This window comes from Monodelphis domestica, chromosome 1 (assembly GCF_027887165.1).
Source record: "Monodelphis domestica isolate mMonDom1 chromosome 1, mMonDom1.pri, whole genome shotgun sequence".
Classification (NCBI taxonomy): Eukaryota; Metazoa; Chordata; class Mammalia; order Didelphimorphia; family Didelphidae; genus Monodelphis; species Monodelphis domestica.
Window position 1 is genome coordinate 13,951,620 of NC_077227.1, and position 21,663 is coordinate 13,973,282.

Below are 21,663 nucleotides of genomic sequence, written 5' to 3' on the forward strand. Positions count from 1 at the left end.
GGGAAGGAAGGAAAGAAAGAAAGGAAGGAAGGAAGGAAGGAAGGAAGGAAGGTAGGAAGGAAGGAAGGAAGGAAGGAAGGAAGGAAGGAAGGAAGGAAGGAAGGAAGGAAGGAAGGAAGGAAGGAAAGAAAAAGAAGGAAGGAAGAGAGAGGGAAGAAGGAAGGGAAGAAGGAAGGAGGGAGGGAAGGAAGGGAAAAGGAGGAAGGAAGGAAAAAGAAGAAAGGAAAGGAGGAAGGGAAGGAAGGAGGGAGCAATGAAGGAAGGAAGGAAGGAAGGGAGGAAGGAAGGAAGGAAGGAAGGAGGGAAGGAAGGAGGGAGCAATGAAGGAAGGAAGGAAGGAAGGGAGGGAGGTGGGAAGGGGAAGGGGGAAAGGAAAGAAACAAAAAGGACCAGAAAGAAAGAGAAGAGATTAAAAAAAAAACAGAAAGGAAATATTGAAAGCTTGCTATGTGCCAGACACTGTGCTTTTTTTTTTTTTTTTTTTTTTGCTTTGGGGAATGGAAAAATCCAATCTTCCCTTTCTGCAGGAGCGCCCCTTCTAAAGAAGACACACAGCACATAAGGAAGGTTTCAGCTGCAAGTCAGATGGAGAAGTTCCCTACTCCTTCAGGGGCAATGACAAAACAGATGGTGATTGTTCTTTAATTTTGCTTCCAGAATGAATTGAAAATTGAGGCAGAGAAGTTGAGAAGGTAATGAATTTGGGTGGGAATCCTGGCTTTGCCAAGGAATCCTTCAGAAACTTTGAACAGGTTAGTTAATGTCTCTTAGCTGCCTAATTTTCCTCCTCGGTAAACTAAATCGCACTGGGCTTGATCGATAAGGTTCCCCTCCCGCTCTAATCTAGGAATTCAGTGGGGGAATTGGGTGGGAGAGCTCGCATCTGCACCCCTGAGAGGAGGGAACATTTGATGAGGTCACGTGTTGCCGTAGTTTGTACTTTGCCCCCTTCCTTACGTGGTCCCACGATCAGCCGGGCCCCCCTCCTGTTCTCCTTCGCTCTGAATGGACACTAACGGTGCCATCTCAAGATCAGACTCCTACCTCAGCTTTGCTTCCCTCCCCTCTCCCCTCTCCCCCCTCCCCCCAAGTGCTCACGGGCAGGCCATTTAAGCCACTGAACTTGAGTTTTCAGTTCCTGAAAGGAAAAGAGGGAGCTGCGAGCTTGCGGCCAGTTCTCAAATCTCGGTCTCCGACCCCTCTAGAGTAAGTCAGCCCTGCTGCTTAAGCCACCCGGGAGAAAGATTGCGGAGACAGTTTGCTCCACCCTCCCGAGGACCCTTCCTCTCCCCAGGCTGCGGCGCTACTAGTCCTTTGAAGTGGAGTAACATCCATGCGGGGCAAGAGGGGGGAGGGACTCCTTTTCCTCCGAAGTGCCGAGCATTTCCCATGACCACCCATTCCACGTTCCAGCATTAGGAGCTTGCTCTATTTAAGGAGGGGGAAAAGAGCCAAATTAATCTATGCTAAACAGGAACTCTTCAATAAGCCCCCATTAGCAATGCCGGTGGCTTCCAGGACTATCATTAAGCATTAGCCGAGCACTTTGTCTTTACAAAGTACTTTATAATTAATTTGATTAGTTATTCTTCCCAAAGATCCAGTGAGCTCAGTCGCTATTGTTAGCTCTGTGGTCTAGATGAGGAAATTAGCCTTACCCCGGGGAACTGAGGCTACCCAACTAGCCCAGGGCCACACAGCGAGCCCCGCGGAGCCCCCTCCCTTCCCTCCCAACTCTCCTTTCTTCCAGGATACTTACCTTGTGGAGGACAGAACCCCAGGAGCCGACACACATCCATTCAGTGTTATTCCCCCAAAAGAATTTACTAAGTGTCTTATCTGAGCTCGGTGCTATGCTCCGGCTGAGACGAAAGGAAAAAGCGCCTGCCCTCAAGGAGCCTACGTTCTATGGGGAAGAAACTCCGCAGAATCAGATTAGTCCATGTAAAGTCGTTTGGGATGCTTTTCAGAAAAATGTAGCATTTGGCTTTAGCCTCGAAGGCTTTGGTTCCAAAAGGCTTCAGTAAGGAGGAGGAGCATCCCAGGAGCACGCGATTTGGTGCATGCAAAAACCCAGTGGTGGGAAATGGAATATGATAAATGTAAATTAGTTTAGCTGACTTTGAGAGTGTGTGAGCATGCTTCAAGGTGAAAGAGAGATGGCTGCAAGACTGAACCAGGCTTAAAAGCCAAGCAAAGGGAATTAGTCTTTGATCTTCAATGAATGAATGACAAAACTGGCACAAATAAACAAGTTAATGGATGAGCAAGCAAATAAATAAGGAGGCCCAGGAGATCAATTTATCCATTCACTTATCTCTCTAGTTATTAATTGATTTGTTTATTTGAGGCAACAACAATTCCCAGAGTCCCCATTGAATGAGGCTTGAGGGAGTGGAGACCTTTCTCTGTGGAGGAAGTGCCTCAGGCTGACACTACCTACATCAAGGACTGGATGTGATCTCAGGAGTTGGTCAAGTCCAGGCCACTCTTTAGAGTGAAAGAAGATGGGGAAACTTGAGGTTCAGAGAGGTTAATTCACTTCTCCAAGGTCGTACAGGGAGGAACAAAGATAGGATCTGAACCCAGGTCTTCTGGTTCCAAATCTAGTGATCGTTTCACAGGAAACACTGCCCCTTCTATGAAATTAGGAGCTCTTGATGTACTGAGTGAATCATTCTATTACTTATCAAAACGTTCAATAACAACCACAACAATTTTTATAGTGCTATAAGAATGATAAAATGCTTTACATGAATTATTTTAATCTTTCTGGTAGGTGTTATGACTTCCACTTTACAAATGAGGAAAGTGCTTTGAGTTATTTTACCAGTCAGTCTGTCCCAGCAGAAGTGAATCACAATGATCTCAATGGAATTGGAAATACTTCCCAAAGTGATCCAGACCTAAGCTTCATCCCCATCCTTATCAAAAGGGCAGTCAGTGACTGAATGCGGACCCTACAGGTTTAGGAGAACAGAGATTGCTCTCTGTTCTTTTGTCTCGGAATGGCCAGTCAACACTTCCCTCACTCCTTTATCTTTAAAAAAGTATTTGTTTGTATGATCAAACTCTAGCTCATATTCCTTCTACCCTGTTCACCCAGGAAGTCTTGCATTAGGACAAAGAAAATCATCAAAGCCAAAGCAGCTGACAGAAAGCATCTGCAACAATCCATAACCATGGACAACACTTCTTCAGCAAAAGGAAGGGGAAGCAGCTCCTCACCCTTGCTTCAGAACTGAGTAATGTTGATAATTGGGCTGCATTTGGGTCCATTTTTAGAATTCTTTTCCTTTGCATTTCTTTAGTCACTAGCTATATAAATATAGATCCATGACTATACCATGTCATATGTAATCAATATTAATAGTGATTTAGAGCCTTTATTATTTTTAAATGACTATAGAGAGCTTTGATTTCTTCTTCCAAAAACTACCCAGTCATATTCTTTGACCACTTATCAACTGGAGTATGGCTCTTTAAAAAAAAAAATAAATCTCACTCAATTTCCTACATATTTGGGAAATGATGGGGTATCAGAGAAACTTCCTATACATTTTTTCTCAGTTTTCTGCTATCTTTCTAATCTTGACTGTGTTGGTTTTGTTTATGCAAATACTTTCTAATTTATTGTGATAATCCACAAAATGATCTATTTTACTTCCTGGGATCCTCTCCATCTCTTGTTTGATAATAAATTCTTCCCTATCCATAGATATGACAGATATTATTTTCCATCCTCTCCTAATTTGATTATGTTATCACCCTTTATAGCAAAACCATGTACCCATTCTGGCCTTATTTCAATATATGGTACAAGATATTAATCTATATGTAGAGGTTTTATCAAATACTAGATTACTATGGTCATTTACTACTGTGTATTGTGTTCCTAATTCATCCTACTGATCTATCTCCTTTTTTCTTGGCCCAAACCAGATTGCTATGATGATGACTACTTTGTAATATAGTTTTAGATCTGGTACTGCTAGGCAGCCTTATTTCACATTTTTTTCTTTGATTCTCTTGATATTCTTGGTTTTGTGTTTTTCTAGATTAATTATTGTTTTGTAACTCTATAATATAATTTTTGGTAGTTTAATTGGTTTGGCACTGAATAAGCAAATTAATTTCAACAGAATTGATATTGTTAGTATAGTGGCTCAGCCTACTCATAAACATTTGATATTTTTCCAGTTGTTTAAATATGATTTCTAGTGTTTTAAATAGTAATGAATGCTGTAATTTTTCAAGAGCTTTTCTGTAACTTTTGAGGTAATTATTTTATTTTTGTTGTTTTTGTTATTATTATGATCAATTATGCTTATAGTTTTCCTAATATTGAAATAGCTCTATGTTCCTGATTTGCCTTTCACCTGGTAATAGTGCCTGATCTTTGTGAAATGTTGCTATAGTCTGCTAGCTAATATTTTATTTTAAAATTTTGCATAAGTATTCATTAGGGGAATTGGTCTACAGTTGTCTCTATTTGTGCACTTCCTGATTTAGTTTTCAAAATGATATTTGTGTCATAGAAGGAATTTTGTGACACTGCCTATTTTTTTTTTCCAAATAGTTTATATACCACTAGAATGAATGGTTTTCTAAATGTTGGTAGAATTTGGTAGACTCTATGTCTCGAGATTATTTTTCCCCCCTTACAGAGCTCATTTATAACTTATTTAATTTATTTCTCTAAGATGGTGTCACTTAAGTATTCTATTTCCTTTTATGTTAATCTGGGCAATTTATAATTTTGTATGTATTCACCCATTCAACTTAGATTGTCAGATTTATTAGCAAATAATTGGGTAAAATTGCTTCTAATAATTGCTTTAACTTCCTCTTCATTGGTGGTCTAATCACTCTTTTCATTTTTGATGTTGGCAATATGGTTTTCATCTTTCTTTTTTAAATCAAATTAACCAATGATTTATCTATTTGTCATAAAGCCCGCTCCTCATTTTATTTATAAATTAAACATTTTCCAACTTTTATTTTTTCTAATCTCTCCTTTGATTTTAGGGATTTCTATTTCTTTGTTTAACTGAGGATTTTTAATTTGTTCTTTTTCTAGTTTCATCTAGCACTCTTTAAAAACCTTTTAGTAGTTTGATTGGTATAATTTATATTTATAATTAGATTAGGTAGGTAATCACATTTATTATATCCATATATTCCCTTTGGGTAGTTAACATGACAGACTGCATTTCTAAGGAAATTGTCTGCTTCTAAGTCTCTCGTGGTTATTTTCCTGTTATTCACATATGATGCCATGATGAGGACAGTGACTCATTTCTGTATTTTATTAGAGCTTACAAAGTACAAGCATCATTAACACCATTGTGGAGAGGAGCAAAAGTGAATGTAATTGGGAGGGAAGGCAGCTCCGATTTGAATTCTGCACTGCTACCAAGTTGTGTTATTGTGACTCAGTCATTTCATTCCTCTGGGCTTTATCATTAAAACTGGAATTGGACAAGATGATGTCTCTGGCCTCTTTCGGCTCTCTTGGGTCCAGTGAGCCTTTCTTAAGTCTTGTTCATGTTTAAGGCCCTTTACCAGCCCCAGGAGGGTACCAAAGCAAAGCCAGAAATAGCCACTGACCTCAAGGGACTTATAGATTACTGGTGGGGATATAATCTGCAAATGGAAAACTACATACGTGATTATTTGGTGAATGGGAGAACACTTTCCTAGGAAGATCAGGAACTGCTTCCCACAGGAGATGGGTCATCAGCTGAAACTTTAAGGAAGTCAGAGATTTTAAAATGCAAAGAAGAGGTGGGAGGACTTTCTAGGAATAGAGGACAGCTTGGGTAAAGGCACGGGCACTAGATAGGATGCATGTTCAGCTAAGAACATTCTGCCAGTTTAGTTGGAATAAAAAGGGAAAGAAAGTGAAAGAAGCCTGGATAGGCTAGGGTTCAACTAGAGGACTTGAATGGCAAGCTAACGACTTTGGATTTTAATCTACTGGCAATGGGCAGTGACCAAAGGATCATGACTAAGGCAATGACAAAGTCTGATTTGTTCCTTAAAAAGAACGTTTTGGCAGCAAGGATGTAGGCAGAGGATACAGAGCTCCCAACTTCTTCCATGATTGTCCATAATTGTCCTGAAGGTCACTGATTCCAGAGCATATATGGGCAGAGGCATGTGTGTATATATGTATTTCTGTGTGTAGTGTATGTAACACGAGGGTAGTGGAGAAGACACTGAATTCTGACTAAGAATTCCTAGGGTTGACTCTGCTTTGATACTCACTCACTAGCTGTGTGACCTGGAATATGATTGCTCTCTCTGAGCTTCAGTTTCCTCGCCTTTAAAGTGAATGTTGTCCTAACACTGTTAACAATATATTACATATATACTATTGTGAGAATGTGTTTTGCTTAACTATGCATATTTGTTATAAAATTTTTGTTTTTTCCCATTTTTTCTCAGTTGCAGGTAAGGAAACGGGAGGGCAAAGGATAAATACTAGATAATTGGAAATTTTATTTTTTAAAACTGCATTATACTTGAATAACCCAGAAAAAAAGAACAGAAACCACACCCTGTAAAACAGAAGGCTTTAAAAGTATCCAAGGACCAAAGAATTTAATATTAAAACCCAGGGAGTAAGACAAAATATTTGTTGTTGCTGTCATTTAGTCATTTCCAACTCTTTATATCCCTTTTTGGTGTTTTCTGGCAAGGATACTAGAATATTTGCTTTGCTATTTAATTTCTAGCTTGTTTTACAGATAAGAAAACTATGGCAGATGGGGTTGAGTGACTTATTCAGGGTCACAAAGTCAATAAGGATCTGAGACTGGATTTGAACTCAGATCTTCCTGACTGGTTTTCTATTCACTATACCATCAATCTAGCTGTTCCTAAATGGAATTGGAGAGCATTTGATTATTGAGTGATCTTGCGTCAGTTACTTAAACATTCATATTCCGGCTCCATGTAAGAAAGATATTCCTAGTAAGTAGAATTGCCCCAAAGGGAGATGGATAGGCTGCATCGAGCAGTCATGGGTCTACCCTGAGAGGTAAGGTTCAGCAGCTTTGTTAAGATTCCCTGAGGCAAGATTCTTCTTCAGGTATGAGGTTGGATTGGATGGATGCCTCTGAGGTCCTGTCTAGCTCAGCAGCTCTGGGATTCTGTTCCCATTCTCTCCTGCCCCCCCTGCTCCTATTCAGAGAGTAAAGGAAATAGTGAGAGTCCCATCTATGGAGCAGTGCACACACACACACACACACACACACACACACACACACACAGGGAAGAGCAGGGGCAGTACAAAGGACAAGAACTCTAGCAACACCAGAGTGCAGAGACATATCATTTGGCTCCTGTGTGAATGGAAACTAAATCAACACATGCCACTTTCTCTTCATTCTTGAGGTACACCTACTATTCTGGATCCAGGCCTCCCTTGAATAGTTTGCCATTCTGGCCAAGTGTGTGTGGTATTTTGGGGATGTGGGCACATCTCCACAGGAAGCTGGATGAAGCCAAAGAGTATATTTTTACCTCCAAAGATGACCAGCCTGGCATTAACTTGCTCCACCATTTAATCTTTCCCCATTGAGCCACCATGGACCCCAGCCTGCTCTGCTGCTCTGTACTGAAATTGGCACCCAGGGATCTTTCTAACTGTTGGGCTTTCCCATGGGTGTAAGAATGGAGGACCTTTCCCTTCTTGAGACTTCAAGTTTTCTCATTTGCAAACTAAAGGGGATGGCTCAGAACATTTCTAAAATCCCTTCTAAATCTGGGATCCTTGCTCTCTCTAGAGTCCTCAGTTTCCTTATTTGTAAAATGGGAGGTGGAAATTAATGACTTCCTCTAAGGTTTCTTCCAGTTTATTTATCCTGCAATCAGTTGCTTTTTTTATTCTTCAGAGAAAAAATAAAGTTATTGACATCTTTGGATACTTTATTATTGGACAAATAGTTTATTAAGTTTTCTTTCACTTTCAATTTGATATAAAGATTTTTCATGTCCCTAGGAGCATAAATCTAGCACTAGAAAGGACTTTGAAGGCTGCCTGGCCCAATGACTCATTTTACCCATGAGAAAACGAACATGAATAAGTAAGTGACAGGCAGGTAGTTATCATCAAAGGCTTAATCAGAACTCACATTGTCTGTCATGAGAATCAAGCTCTTTCTGTCATTGATACTTTTGTTTATATCAGTCATTTTCCAGCCTTGCCTTGCACAGTTGGCCTTACTCTTTTAATTCAGAAAAGTAATTAAGCAAAACTAACCAGCACAGTATCTCCATCCTCACTATTTCACAGTGGTAGCCTCCATCTCTCTTCTGAGAGGCATGAGATGTGTTTCCAGTTGATCCACTGGAACCAAGACTGGTTAACACATTAAATAGCAATTCTGTATAACAGACTGAAAAAGAGCAAGCAAGACTGGAAAGAAGAGACCCCTCCAAATCCACCTCTCCATGGAGGTGGGAAGTCCACAGATGTGGCACATTCACATATTTTTGTGTCTTAATCTACTGTGCTGAGTTTTTTTTTCTCCTCTTCTTTTGTCTTAAAAAAATTTTGGGGGGCAGCTGGGTAGCTCAGTGGATTGAGAACCAGGCCTAGAGACGGGAGGTCCTAGGTTCAAATCTGGCCTCAGACACTTCCCAGCTGTGTGACCCTGGGCAAGTCACTTGACCCCCATTGCCTAGCCCTTACCACTCTTCTGCCTTGGAGCTAATACACAGTATTGACTCCAAGACAGAAGGTAAGGGTTTAAAAAAAAATTTTTTTGCCTGGGAATATTGGGTGCTGTGGACTATGTTAGGTGTGTGTAAACATATATACACATATGTTATATAGAATGATTCTCTGAGAAAGGGAGGGGGAAGGATACTGGGAAAAGCCATGTTTACATCAACAGCCAGCAACATCAACAAAAACATGTTAAAAATGAATTCTGATACGAACCTGTCAATTAATTAGTATTTACTAAGCTCTTGCTATGTATTAGATGCTGTCTTTGCCAAAGGTGAAATAGTGCCCATCTTCAAGACCATTATACAGGGGAAGATGAAGTGTGCACTCATTGTGTGTGTGTGTGTGTGTGTGTGTGCGCACGCGCACGTGAGTATGCGTGTTTCAACAGGTATTGTGTTTAAGTATAAGATAATTACTGTGGGAGACTCTAAAAGATGAGGAAAGCTTTCAAGGAGAGAGTAGAGCTTGAGCCGAGTTGGGACGTACACGAGATTTTATATGGTGGAATGTCTTGTAGTCAGAATATTTCTTTTTCTCCTGGTTCTGCTCTTTTTGGCTCCACAGAAGTCCATAAAAGTCTTCCCAGGCTTTTCCCAATACTTTACTTCATTGTTTCTTAAGACACCATCATATTCCATTTTGCCCATGTACCGCCCGCCATTTGTTCTCTGTTCCCGACTCTTTGCTAACTGAATGTTAATGCTGCTCTTCTTTTCTTTTTTTTTTTAAACCCTTACCTTCTGTCTTGGAGTCAATACTGTGTATTGGCTCCAAGGCAGAAGAGTGGTAAGGGCTAGGCAATGGGGGTCAAGTGACTTGCCCAGGGTCACACAGCTGGAAAGTGTCTGAGGCCAGATTTGAACCTAGGACCTCCCATCTCTAGGCCTGGCTCTCAATCCGCTGAGCTACCCAGCTGCCCCCATCTTCTTTTCTTTTGACATGAGTTTCGGAATGCAGGCTCCCTTGCAAGGGATGGAGCTTTGGCAAAGAAGAGAGGCCCCCTCACCACAAAGGCTGCTAAAGCATCCTGAAATGGTCCTAGTTAACTGTGGCTTAGTCGGTGGCACAGTGGAGTAACTCCAATGTTATCATGGATTCTTGCCTTTACCTTTGCTCCACAGATCAAACACTTGTGACAGTGCAGGGGAACAAAGTAGCTACTAGGCAACGCCTCATGGGTCCATATGAAATAGGGATGACCTGAGAATCTCAGCAATTACTTGGGATAAGCAGTTACTTATAAGAACAGCCTTGTTAGCTTCTTTGCTCCATTGGTAAGTACCAGACTAGATGATTTTGTCATTTAATAACTCTGTGACATTGGGTAAGCTAGTTAATCACCTCTGTACCTCAGTTTACTTCTCTGCAAAAGATAGAAAATATTTACAGTTTTTTTTTTTTAAATAAAAACCCTTACCTTCCGTCTTGGAGTCAATACTGTATATTGGCTCCAAGGCAGAAGAGTGGTAAGGGCTAGGCAATGGGGGTCAAGTGACTTGTCCAGGGTCACACAGCTAGGAAGTGGCTGAAGTCAGATTTGAACATAGGACCTCCCATCTCTAGGCCTGACTCTCAATCCACTGAGCTACCCAGCTGCCCCCTACAGTTTTATTTATAGAGTTAAGAGGAAAGTACTTTTAAAACCCTGAATTACTATAAAAATGTGGATTCCTATTCTATGATCATCAGCATCATTTTATTATCATGGACTTAAGCTAGTAAGACAATTCATTGCCTCTTAAAAAATGTTCCTTCTCTCTTAGAATTGATAGTAAGAATTGGTTCCAAGTCAAAAGAGTGGTAAGAGCAATTTGGGTTAAGTGACTTGCCCAGGGTGACACAGGTAGGCAGTATTTGGGGTCATATTTGAACCTAGAACCCATCTTTAGGCTTGGATTTCTATCCCTGAGTTACCTAGCTACTCTGACTCATCTTCTCTTAAGATACATAATAACCAAGTGCTAAAACCCTCCTACAACATTGTGCCTTGAATAGACCATAGACAGAGAGCTGGAAAGGACTTTAAAAGCCACTTAATCTAACCCTCTCATTTTACAGATAAGGAAACTGGGGTTTAGAAGAGTTGAATCCACTTATCTGAGATCTCACAGATAATAAACCCCAAATCTAGTTTTTCTGTCTGCAGGTCCACAACATTTTCTGTTTCACGCTTCCTCTACAGTTTTCAACTTATTCGACAATTTATTAATATGAGCCTGATAAATACTTGTTGAGCACTTCCCCAGGTGCTAGATTCACAGAGGCAAAAACAAATCAACAGCAAGTTTTCCTACTTTCCAGGAGCTTCAAGGAGAAGCAGGAAAAACTAGCAGCAGGGGCGCTGCCATCAAAGGTGAGGCAGGGTGGAGGCTTCCAATGAGACAAATTGTCCCTGCCCTAGCCTTGGCTCCTTCTCTCTATCCTGGAAGTTGACCTCTTCATGCTAATGACCTCTCCCTCAGTGCTGCCTCCCTTTCTCACCTTCTCGCTTTTCTTCTGTCCCCATTTCACTTCCTGAGAATAAGGCTGGTTTTATCATTTGCAACCATATCTCCAATGTTTAGTGCAATGCCTGCCACATAGTAGGGACTTAAAATTTGTAAAGTGATTCCCACTCCCCTTCCCCTTTGAAGGCTGCACCAACCTTCTGCCCAGATCACTGTGTGAATTACCTCTGAGATCAACCATAGCACCTACTTCTTCTCTAAATGAATCACAGCATCCTGGTTTACTTGCTGGCCCTGAGACTAGTCTTGGATTATTGTCCCCTTCCCCCTTCAACACACTCACACACCTCAAATTAACTCGCGCTGTTCTCCAGCTGTCTTAATCTATCTATAGAGGGTTTTATTTAGTGGTTTTCAGTTGTGTCCATCCAACTCTTTGTAACCCTGTTTGGGGCTTTCTTGTCAGATACTAGAATAGTTGCCATTTCCTTCTCTAGATTATTGTACAGATAAGGAGACTGAGGCAAACAGCGTTAAGTGGTTTGCCTCTGGGTCACACATCTAGTACATGTCTGAGGCCAGATTTGAACTGAGGAAGATGAATTTTCTTGACTCCAGGCTGGCCACTCTGGGCATTATGATGCCACCTGACTGCCTGGTTATAGATGACTTTGGTTCAAATCTTGGCTTTGCTACTTACTCCCTGTGTGACCTTGAGTAAATCACTTCTCTTGGGGCCTTTGTTTTCTCATCTGTAAAATGAAAGGATTGAATCAGTTGGTATCTAAAGATCCTTTTGACTCTAATATCCCATGATGCTGATATCTCCCTTTGCCTTAATTTAACTTCACTGGATTATTCAAGTTGAGGGATCATTGGATCAAAGATTTAAAGAGAAGACCTATCCAACCTCCTCATTTTAGAGATGAAGAAACTGAGGCTCCATTGTTAACTGATTTGCCCAGGGTGACATAGCTGCTTAATGTTTGACTTCCTGGCTTCAAGGACAGTAATTTCTCTACTATACCGCAATGTTTCTTCCTCTTCTCAGTTCTTTCATCACATATCATCTGGATGCTGATTTGGTGCTCATAAGGTTGGCTATTTCTTGGTTTCTCAGTTTGATTATCATTTTCTTTTTCTTCTTATTTTTAAATTTTTATTTAGAATATTATTTTCCATGATTCATGATCACCCCCACCCCTGTTTTCTCCTTCCCCCTCCCAAAGCTGACAAGCAGTTCCACTGGGTTATACAAGTATCATTGTTCAGAACCTATTTCCATATTATTCATATTTGAAGTAGAGTGATCTTTTAACATCAAAACCCTAATTATATCCCTATGGAACTATGTGGTCTATCATATATTTTTCTGATGCATTTCTGCTCCCACAGTTCGTTCTCTGGATGTGGATACATTCTTTCTCCCAAGTTCCTCTGGATTTTCCTGGGTCATTGCATTACTGCTAGTAGCAAAGTCAGTTATATTCAGTTGTGCTACAATGCATCTGTCTCTGTGTACAATGTTCTCCTGGTTCTGCTCCTTTCACTCTGCATCAATTTCTGGAGGTCTTCCCACTTCACATGGAATCCCTCCAGTTCATTATTTCTTTCAGCACAATAGTATTCCCTCACCACAAGATACCACAATTTGTTTTGACTTTCCCCAATCGAAGGGCATCCCATCATTTTCCAATTTTTTGCCACCACAAAGAGTGCAGCTATGAATATTCCTGTACAAGTCTTTTTCCTTATTATCTCTTTGGGGTACAAACCCAGCAGTGGTATGGCTGGATCAAAGGGCAAGCAGTCATTTAAAGCCCTTTGGCCATAGTTCCAAATTGCTCTCCAGAATGGCTGTATTTATTCACAACTCTTAGTATCCCCCTAACATTTATCACTTTCTTTTGCTGTCGTTGATTGTCATTTTCTTGAGGGTAGTAATATGTGCTTTCCTCTCCTCCTATTCATAATCCTTTGTGTTTTTCCCATCTCCATACACTCTGCTATCATGGTATCTAGAATACTAAACAAATATTACTTAATTTACTGACCATGAAAAAGTCATTTTAGCTCTTTAAGTATCCATTTTCTCATCTCTAAAAGAAGGGAATCAAATAAGAGGACCTTTGAGGTCCCTTCCAGCTTAGAATGCAACCATCGAATGATTGGATTCCTCTTATTAATTGGATGTCTTCAAACAGAAGCTCAATGAACACTTGTTAAAGATTCAGTAGGATGGATTCTATTTAAATATTTCTTTGGACACTGATCATAGAATTTGGGACTCTGTTTCTGTGGGAGCTTTAACATATGAAAGAAAAGGCTCAGCCAAACTTTTCCCCTGTTCTACTTGGAAGGTTATTAAAAAACAACAAAACAAAACAAAACAATAGTAACATAGAATCTTGATTAGATTAACTCCTCTCCCTTCTACATGGGTTTGTGTGGTCTCCATACATCAGCTGACTCAGGAAGCCCAGTCTTATTCTTCCTAATCCCCAGTAAATATATCAGATTTGAAATAATAAAAAAAAAAAAAAGAGCCAGAGTTCCACGTTAGAATTTTCTTTGTTGTTTAAGCCTTACTATGAAAACTGGGTCCAATGAGAGAAGGCTTCCCTCTTCCTCCTTCCCACCTTTCAAGCATAGAAAACAAATTAAAAAGAAGAAAAAAGTGATACCGGTCACACATATTCACCACCTCTCATCAATGATTTAAATATAAACACTTAATGGGAAAAAACCCCCAAAGAAGGAAAGCATTGATTAGTGAACCTTACACATCCTGCCCTGAGATCAAAGGGGCTGACATTCAGGGATCAAAGAGGGGGAAGTGCCAATGGAACTCCATTTTGGAGAAGGTTTCCTTGTGATGTGGTGTGGCATAACCGGAACCGCTCCACTTAGCAGCTGCAAAGAGAAAGGAAAACAGCTCCAAAAATTATTAATTAGGCAAGCATGATGCTCACTATATCTTTCTTGAAAAGGGGCCATTTCCCCAAAAGGTGTCATCTTTTAAAAGGAGTTTGGACTGAATGCTGATAACTGTTGTATGAAAGTGACATCCAAGGAGAGATTACTCAGTCACAGTATGGTAGTGCGGGGGCAACCACAGTCCCATCCAGGAGGGTCGCCCCTGTCCCAAAAGGCATTTCGGCACCTTGAGGTCACTTTCCTAGCTTCTGCAGCAGCAAATCTGAATCCAATCCAATTTGTCAATAGTCAGTCAACAAACGCTGATTAAGTTTGGCAAGTACCAAGGCTTCAAAGAAAGGTAAGAATATGGTCCCTGTGAATGGGGGAAATTGTAGCCCCCAGTAGTGAGAAAGGGGACACAGGAAGCATGCTCTCTCTTGCTGGACATTTGTTGCTCTCTCTCCCTCCTCTGGAGCATTTAACTCTTGGCATGCACTAGCTTGGCGCAAGGCTGCTTGCAGACAAGCTGCTTGGGACAGACAATCCAGTGAAGCATGTGTGAAATAGTGAATAGTTAGGGTGGCCAGGAGATCATGGGATCTTTCTCTCTCTTTCTCTTTCTCACCTTTACCAGTAAACAATTATAAATCAATATACAGTCTCCAGAGCTGTAATTCGGAACCAAAGAGGAACTCTGAGAAAAAATAGAAGGCAAAAATGTCAACGGTGAAGTGTATTGTGGGAAGAGAAGCTGGGCTGTTCACATGGTAAGAAGAGGGATGACAATTGGATAGTCATAATGTTCCACTGATATTCTCCCTGTATCAAGAGAAAATGCCATTCCTCATTTGATAAAGGGCAAAAGATCTGGACAATTTGGGGATGAAGAAGTCAGATACACATGCATCCAGACATTTTATATATTTATGTATATGAAAAATACTCTAAATCACTATCGATCAGAGAAATGCAAATCAAAACAGCTCTGCTCTATCATCTCACATCTATCAGATTAGCCAAAATGAGAAAAGGGTAGAATGACAAAATGGTGGAGGAGACGTGGAAGCCGAGTGCACCCATTAAGTGCTGACTGATCATCTCACTGATGGATGAGCTAACTTTTACCTTCGTATCCCCAGCATCTAATGTAGGACCTGGCAACAAGACTGCCAACTTTTTAGTGCTTTCTTTTCATTTTATTTATGCATTCATTTGAGGTATCCCTTGAAGTAAGGAAAGTCTCTCTATAGACCTAGATTCCCCAGTGGAGATAAAAGAAAGGAAAGTCAACAAAGTGGGGCTTCTGGGAGAGATTTAGAGGTGGGAAGGATCAGGATGAGATGGAGAGAAGCTAGTTTTCCAGAGTCTAATGGGAAGATAATGTGGAAAAGATTCAGAAGCAGATTGTAAAAGGCCTTTAATGTTTTTTTTTTTAATTAAAAATTACAAATCTACACAAGCATGTCATTTGGAAAGAGGTAACCATAAGGCTTTGATACTTCCGAAATCTATGATTTGGTGAGTGGAGCATTCCATTTATCAGCACAGATTGCGGCTTCCTTATGATTATAGTAGACAGTCTTTGAGAATTGCTATGGGGGGGGGCAGCTGGGTGGCTCAGTGGATTGAGAGTCAGGCCTAGAGATCCTAGGTCCTAGGTTCAAATCTGGCCTCAGACATTTCCCAGCTGCGTGACCCTGGACAAGTCACTTGACCCCCATTGCCTAGCCCTGATCACTCTTCTGCCTTGGAGCCAATACACAGTATTGACTCCAAGACAGAAGGTAAGGGTTTAAAAAAAAAGAATTGCTATGGGTATAAAATTTATGAATCTGTGGCCACCCTGGTGATGAACCTGTCCAAACTTAGCTTTACTATCTTCAAATGGTACAGTAAGATCTACCACTAGGCTTGGACTCAAAACATTTCCAGCTTGGTAGGAAGTACCATTGGCACAGTTCTTGTGATCCCCCTAGAGGTCACCTCTATGCCATTCTAAGACTCTGGAGTAGGACTTGGTGATTGTAAATAAAGAGTATGGCTTCTCATTTATTCAACAAGCATTTATTAAAGCTCCCACTATGTGTCATAGGGCTACAAATATGAAATTAAAATAGTCCCTGACATCAAGTTGCCTTTGGAGAATGACAGTATTAGTTGTTGTTTTTTTTCCAAATAGAAAATATATTTTTCTTAGAAGAGTTTGATAAATAGGTCATAAAAGGTCTTGTGTTGCCTCTAGGTCATATTTTTTGTGGTAGCCTTCATATTTGGCATCAGAGTCAAACCTTAACTGCCCACTAAGTACTACCGATAGGCTGGGACTTCTAAGAGTCCATGACAAAATATGAATTTCAAAGCTAAAAATCCAAGTCTAGTTATGAGCCCCCAAATCAAATCAATACTGTCCTCGTTACTAAAAAAGATGGGCTATTTTACTTTGTCTGTAATCCATTCCATCTGATGTTGACTTTCGAAATCCAAATACTCCTTTTGGGGTCAACACTTCCTCATAGGTATTAATGCCCTCCCCATCAGAATATAAGCTCCTTAAGGGTAGGGGTTACCTTTGCTTTTGAATTTGAATCTCCAGTTACTGGCTGTAAAAATTAAATTATATCTCTAATAATAAAAAGATTGTATTTTATGAGGTTTATTAAGGATCATTCGAAATCAAGGAATAAAGAAAATACAAAACAAAAACCACGTGCCCATGGCGGATTAGCCCGTTTAAAATCTCCCAGCTTAGTTTACCACCATACTTGATGCATCATTGCAAAGGAAGAGGGTGCGGGGGAGGCGTTATGCCAGTTAAATGTTACTGCTAGTTAAATACCAACCGTGATCTCGCCAATGAGGAGACTCAGGAGAGATTATAGGGAATTCTGGGAAATACCAAGGACTTCTGGGGAATGAAGTCTAGGGTTCAAAATCTCCATTTCTACATGGCGCATAGTAAAGGCTTAAATGTTCTTTTATCCATTCCTTAATTTCTTTTCTGGGCTGTATGAGGTGTTCAGTATGGACTGGTACCTCTGTTGTGAGGGCTTGCTAAAGCCTTTTTGGGTCTGCTCAGACTTTAAAGGTACCAGTCCTTCGTAGACTTGAAGGCAACTGTCATATGCCCCTTCCCATCCCCTCTCCACAAGCCTTGTCTTCCAAGACTCTTCAACTTATTTCATATGTCCCAGTTTTAGAGAGACCTTTGACCAGTCCAGTTTCCCTCTTTTTGATCCTACCCTATCCATTTTGTTGATGTCATTCTTAAAATGTGGTGATGTCTACAGTGGAACACAGTGCCCCGGCTCTGGTCTGAGCAGGAAAGACAGGAGAGCCTAATCTTGCACTATATTAAGGGTCCAATCCAATGAAATTGAACTGAATGGAATCAGGGGAGGGGTGCGCACTCCTAACTTCTTGAAATTTCATGTCTGCTTCTTGCTTTAAAATCATTGCTGAAGTCCCTTTGAAGATTGGGCATTTGCTTCAATTTTGCTCTAAACCTCTGACCTTTAAAGCCATAAAAAAGAGGGCCCCGTTTTCAACTTTTCAAAATGTATTTTGAATGTACTGAACAGTTTAAAAAAAGACTTTCAACTCAGGGCCCAGCATGCCGAGCAGTGGGCTGATAGGGACCAGCTTTAGTGTGGAGGCTGGTCGCTACCTCACATTCTACGTATGTCTTTTCTTCAAGCTCTCTTTTGGAATTTCACTGGGCATTTCAGAGCACAACTCAAATCTAACTCTTCCCATCTGCACGTGAAAGGGCTCCATTTCCCATTTAAGTCCTGAAGAAAACAATTTCACATGTGACAGGATCAAAGAGTCATGGATTTATCACTGGAAGGGATCTAAGCGGCCATCTAGTCCAACTTATTTATTTTAGCAGAAGCCCAGAGAGATTCTGACTTGACCAAGAATACACGTGTTAAGTGACAAAGGCAGGATTTGAACCAAGATTTGAACCAATGTTCTTTCCATTTATTTCACCCCCTAGACAGAAGAACAAAAACATTCCCATTCAAGACCTCGGTGACCCTGGATCTGTCATTTCAATTTTCTGGATCTGTTTCCTCACCTTTAAAATGAGGATAATGATGCCCCTGGTGCCCACTTCACAGGATTCTTGTGAGTAGGAAATAATGTATGTAATGAGCTTTACAAACCTCAGGAAAAAATTCTTTATAAATGTCAACTTCTCCCTTGCCTGTAATGTAGACTCCTCGAGGGCAGTGTGTGTGTGTGTGTGTGTGTGTGTGTGTGTGTGTGTGTGTGTGTGTGTGTGCATATTCCTAGCTCTCAGCATAGGAGGTGGGTACAATATTTTTTTTTGGCAGCTACTTGCTATTAGTTTCATGATAGGAACTCAAGGAGAGGAGACTCCTTCTTAGGTATATCTGCAACTTGTTGTCTTAGATTTAAGTGACTCACCCAGAGTCTCACAAGTATGTGTCAGAATCAGAATTTGAACCCAGATCTTCCTGCCTCCAATGGTCAGTTTTCTATCAGTTGAACTATGTTCTCTCTCATCTTGTACATATATGTTTCCCAAGTTGAATTGAATTGACTCCATGATTCATGAGGTTTGTCTCCCCGAAAGCAATTCCACTAACTAGTGTGAGTTTGTCTTCAATGGATGATTTGATGTTCCCATTAAGGCAGACCCAGTGAATGCCAGACAGGGAGGGCATCTCCCAGATTTTATTTTGAACGAAAGAAGTATCTGTCCCAGTGAGTTACATGTTTTTCATCTTCACTTTTGAAACGCAAATTGTAAGTATCCCTTCCACATCACTCCTTTCCTTGTTGTTATTTTTAATATCTCTGCATAAGAAATTAAATGATAATTTTTTTAAACCCTTAACTTCTGTCTTAGAATCAATACTGTGTATTGGTTCCAAGGCAGAAGAGTGCAATGGGGTTTAAGTGACTTTCCCAGGGTCACATATCTAGGAAGTGTTTGAAGTTAGATTTGAACCCAGGACCTCCCATCTCTAGGCCTGGCTCTCAATCCACTGAGCCGTCCAGCTGCCTCCATAAATGAGAATTTTGAAGGAGTTTTGCAGAAGCCACTGATGACACATGAAGGCCAGCAGATGGCACAGAGAAAGTTTAGAAACTCAGAAATTCATAAAATATATGTGTAGTACTGCATATTAAGAGTTTACCCTTTAATACCACAAATATACACAATTCCTTTTGCTGTAAACACTCCATAAGGGGGCATTTGGGTAGCTCAGTGGATTGAGGGGAGGTCCTGGGTTCAAATCTGGCCTCAGACACTTTCCAGCTGTGTGACCCTGGGCAAGTCCCTTGATCCCTGTTGCCTAGCCCTTACCACTTTTCTGCCTTGGAACCAGTATGCAATATTGATTCCAAGATGGAAGGTGAGGGTTTAAAAAAAAAAACACTCCATAAAAGAAAAAAGGAAAAATTCAGACTTCTCCTCTGGTACCGAGTTGGTTCCTTGCCCCTGTGATGTGGAAGGGATATCTCAAAAAATTGATTGTTGATTTGGCACTAACAGCCATGATGCAATGAGCTACACTGAGGAGGGATGAAGGAGTTGGATGGTAGTCATGGAAACAGAAAAAATAAATAAAAGAAAAAAATTAGTGGAGAGGGGGCATCTTTAAGAGTGATGAGGAAATTAGTTCAGAAGCACATCAATGATGGCTGACTGGCTATAAATGTTTTATTGGGGCCAGAATTCTGCTGAGGAATTGCCGAGTAATACAGCCAATCATGTTCATTTTAATACCAAACAGCTCCAAGTTATGAGGAAGGCAGATTTCTCTAACACATGAAGGAGTTTCAAGTTACACCATTATGAAAAAAAAAAACTCCTTGGTAAATGCATCTGTTTATCATTGACTTGAGGGATATTTGTGCGAACGGTTTCAGCTTTGCGAAGAGTCTTTAGGTGGTCCTGTCAAAGCATTCCATATCTTTGGGAAACTTTAAATCTCTGTGGAAGACTTTTGCAAACATCTCAGTTAACTCGATCCTGGCAATCCCATTCTTGTACTGCTTTCAGCTATTTTAGGAAGGAGTTAGGCACTGGATCTTCGGAGGTAATAAATGAGATCAGCAGCAATTAAGATTATTTGCAAAAAGTCAAATTACAGGGCTCTTTCCCTTAAGTTTTCTACAATAAAAGATAATTTGGAGAAAAGCAGACCATTCTCCCACTGGAGTTTGCCACTTCCTTTTTACAAGTTTAAGAAAGGTTGCTGAAAACACTTTTTTTCCTAATTGAATTCCTTACAACTATGCCTGAATTCTGTCTCCTGACAAACATGGAGGACCATCATTAGCTTTTAAAGTGGCCTTGAAAATGATCATTTTTTTTTTTGAGTAAATGGAGATCAAGAACAATTGCTACCCTGGGAGAAACAAGGCTTCCCCAAGTCAGGAAGGCTCTTCCATCTTCCTCTACCTCTACCCAAACTTCATTCAGAATAGAGCTCAGGTACCACCTCCTACAAGAGGGAAGGAGAGGGGAATAAACATTTACATAGCATCTACTATGTTCTCGGCACTGTGCAGAATGCTTTACAAATATTAGCTCACTTGATCCTCATAATTCTGAAAGGTAAGAGCTAATATTATTTTTATTTTACACTTGAGAAAACTGAGGCAAACAAATTTGAACTCAGGTCTTCTTGCCTCAAACCCAGGGCTCTGTCCATGGTGCCTAAAGCTGCCCGTTCTGATCTCTTCCTCCCTGTTAGTGCTATCTCTTTATTGAAATTCCGTTGTGTTTGTTGTCGTTGTTGTTGCCATTGTTGTTGTCATTGTCATTGTCGTCATTGTCATTGTTGTTAATTTCAGTCTTGTGTGACTCTTCATGACCCCATTTGGGGTTTTCTTGGCAAAGACAATGGAGTGGTTTGCCATTTCCTTCTCCAGTTCATTTTATAGATGAGGAAACTGAGGCAAACAGGGTTAAATGACTTACCTAGGGATCATGCAGCCAGTAAGAGCCTGAGGCTGGATTTGAGCTTAGATCTTTTTGATTGCAGGCCAGCTGCTTCACTCACTGTCTCACCAGGCTGTCCTTGTATTTATTAGTTGTACACATATTTTCTCCCTCTGTTAAAGCGGAAACTTGTTGAGGGCAGGGGCTCTTTGGTGTTTATTTTTGTGGCCCTGACACATTGCTTTACATATAGTAGGTGCTTAATAAATGTTTGTTGAATTGTTTTGGATTCCTCACTATCCAGAATAACCATGTTGGAGAACAAGTCAGAAAAAGCTCGAGAAAGCTTCATATTAAATGGAATGACCAGTATAGCCTCCTAAACAGATGATGGCACACACCTTCCTTCTCTGGGCAGGGAGACGGTCCTCAAGGCATAGGCGTAGAATGTTACTCACATTCTCAGTTGAATTCTATGTGCCCATTAGTTTGACTTTTTTCTGTGTTACAAGAAAGCATTCTATGAGTGGGGGAGTGGGGGGAACTCAAGAATACAGAGAAGAAATGGTATGAAAAACAGTCGGTGTCAATTAAACTTTGAATAAAGAAGGAAATGAAAATGAAATGATTAG

The 21,663-nt window shown here is 40.5% G+C and overlaps 1 long non-coding RNA gene across 1 annotated transcript; it reads left to right on the forward strand.

Moving 5' to 3' along the window:
- The first annotated feature begins 1,077 nt into the window (after positions 1–1,077).
- Positions 1,078–19,885, forward strand: LOC103094579 (uncharacterized). The gene is made up of 3 exons (XR_008911528.1): positions 1,078–1,206; positions 3,107–3,245; positions 18,107–19,885. It is a non-coding gene; the product is annotated as an uncharacterized LOC103094579 (long non-coding RNA).
- Positions 19,886–21,663: the final 1,778 nt, after the last annotated feature.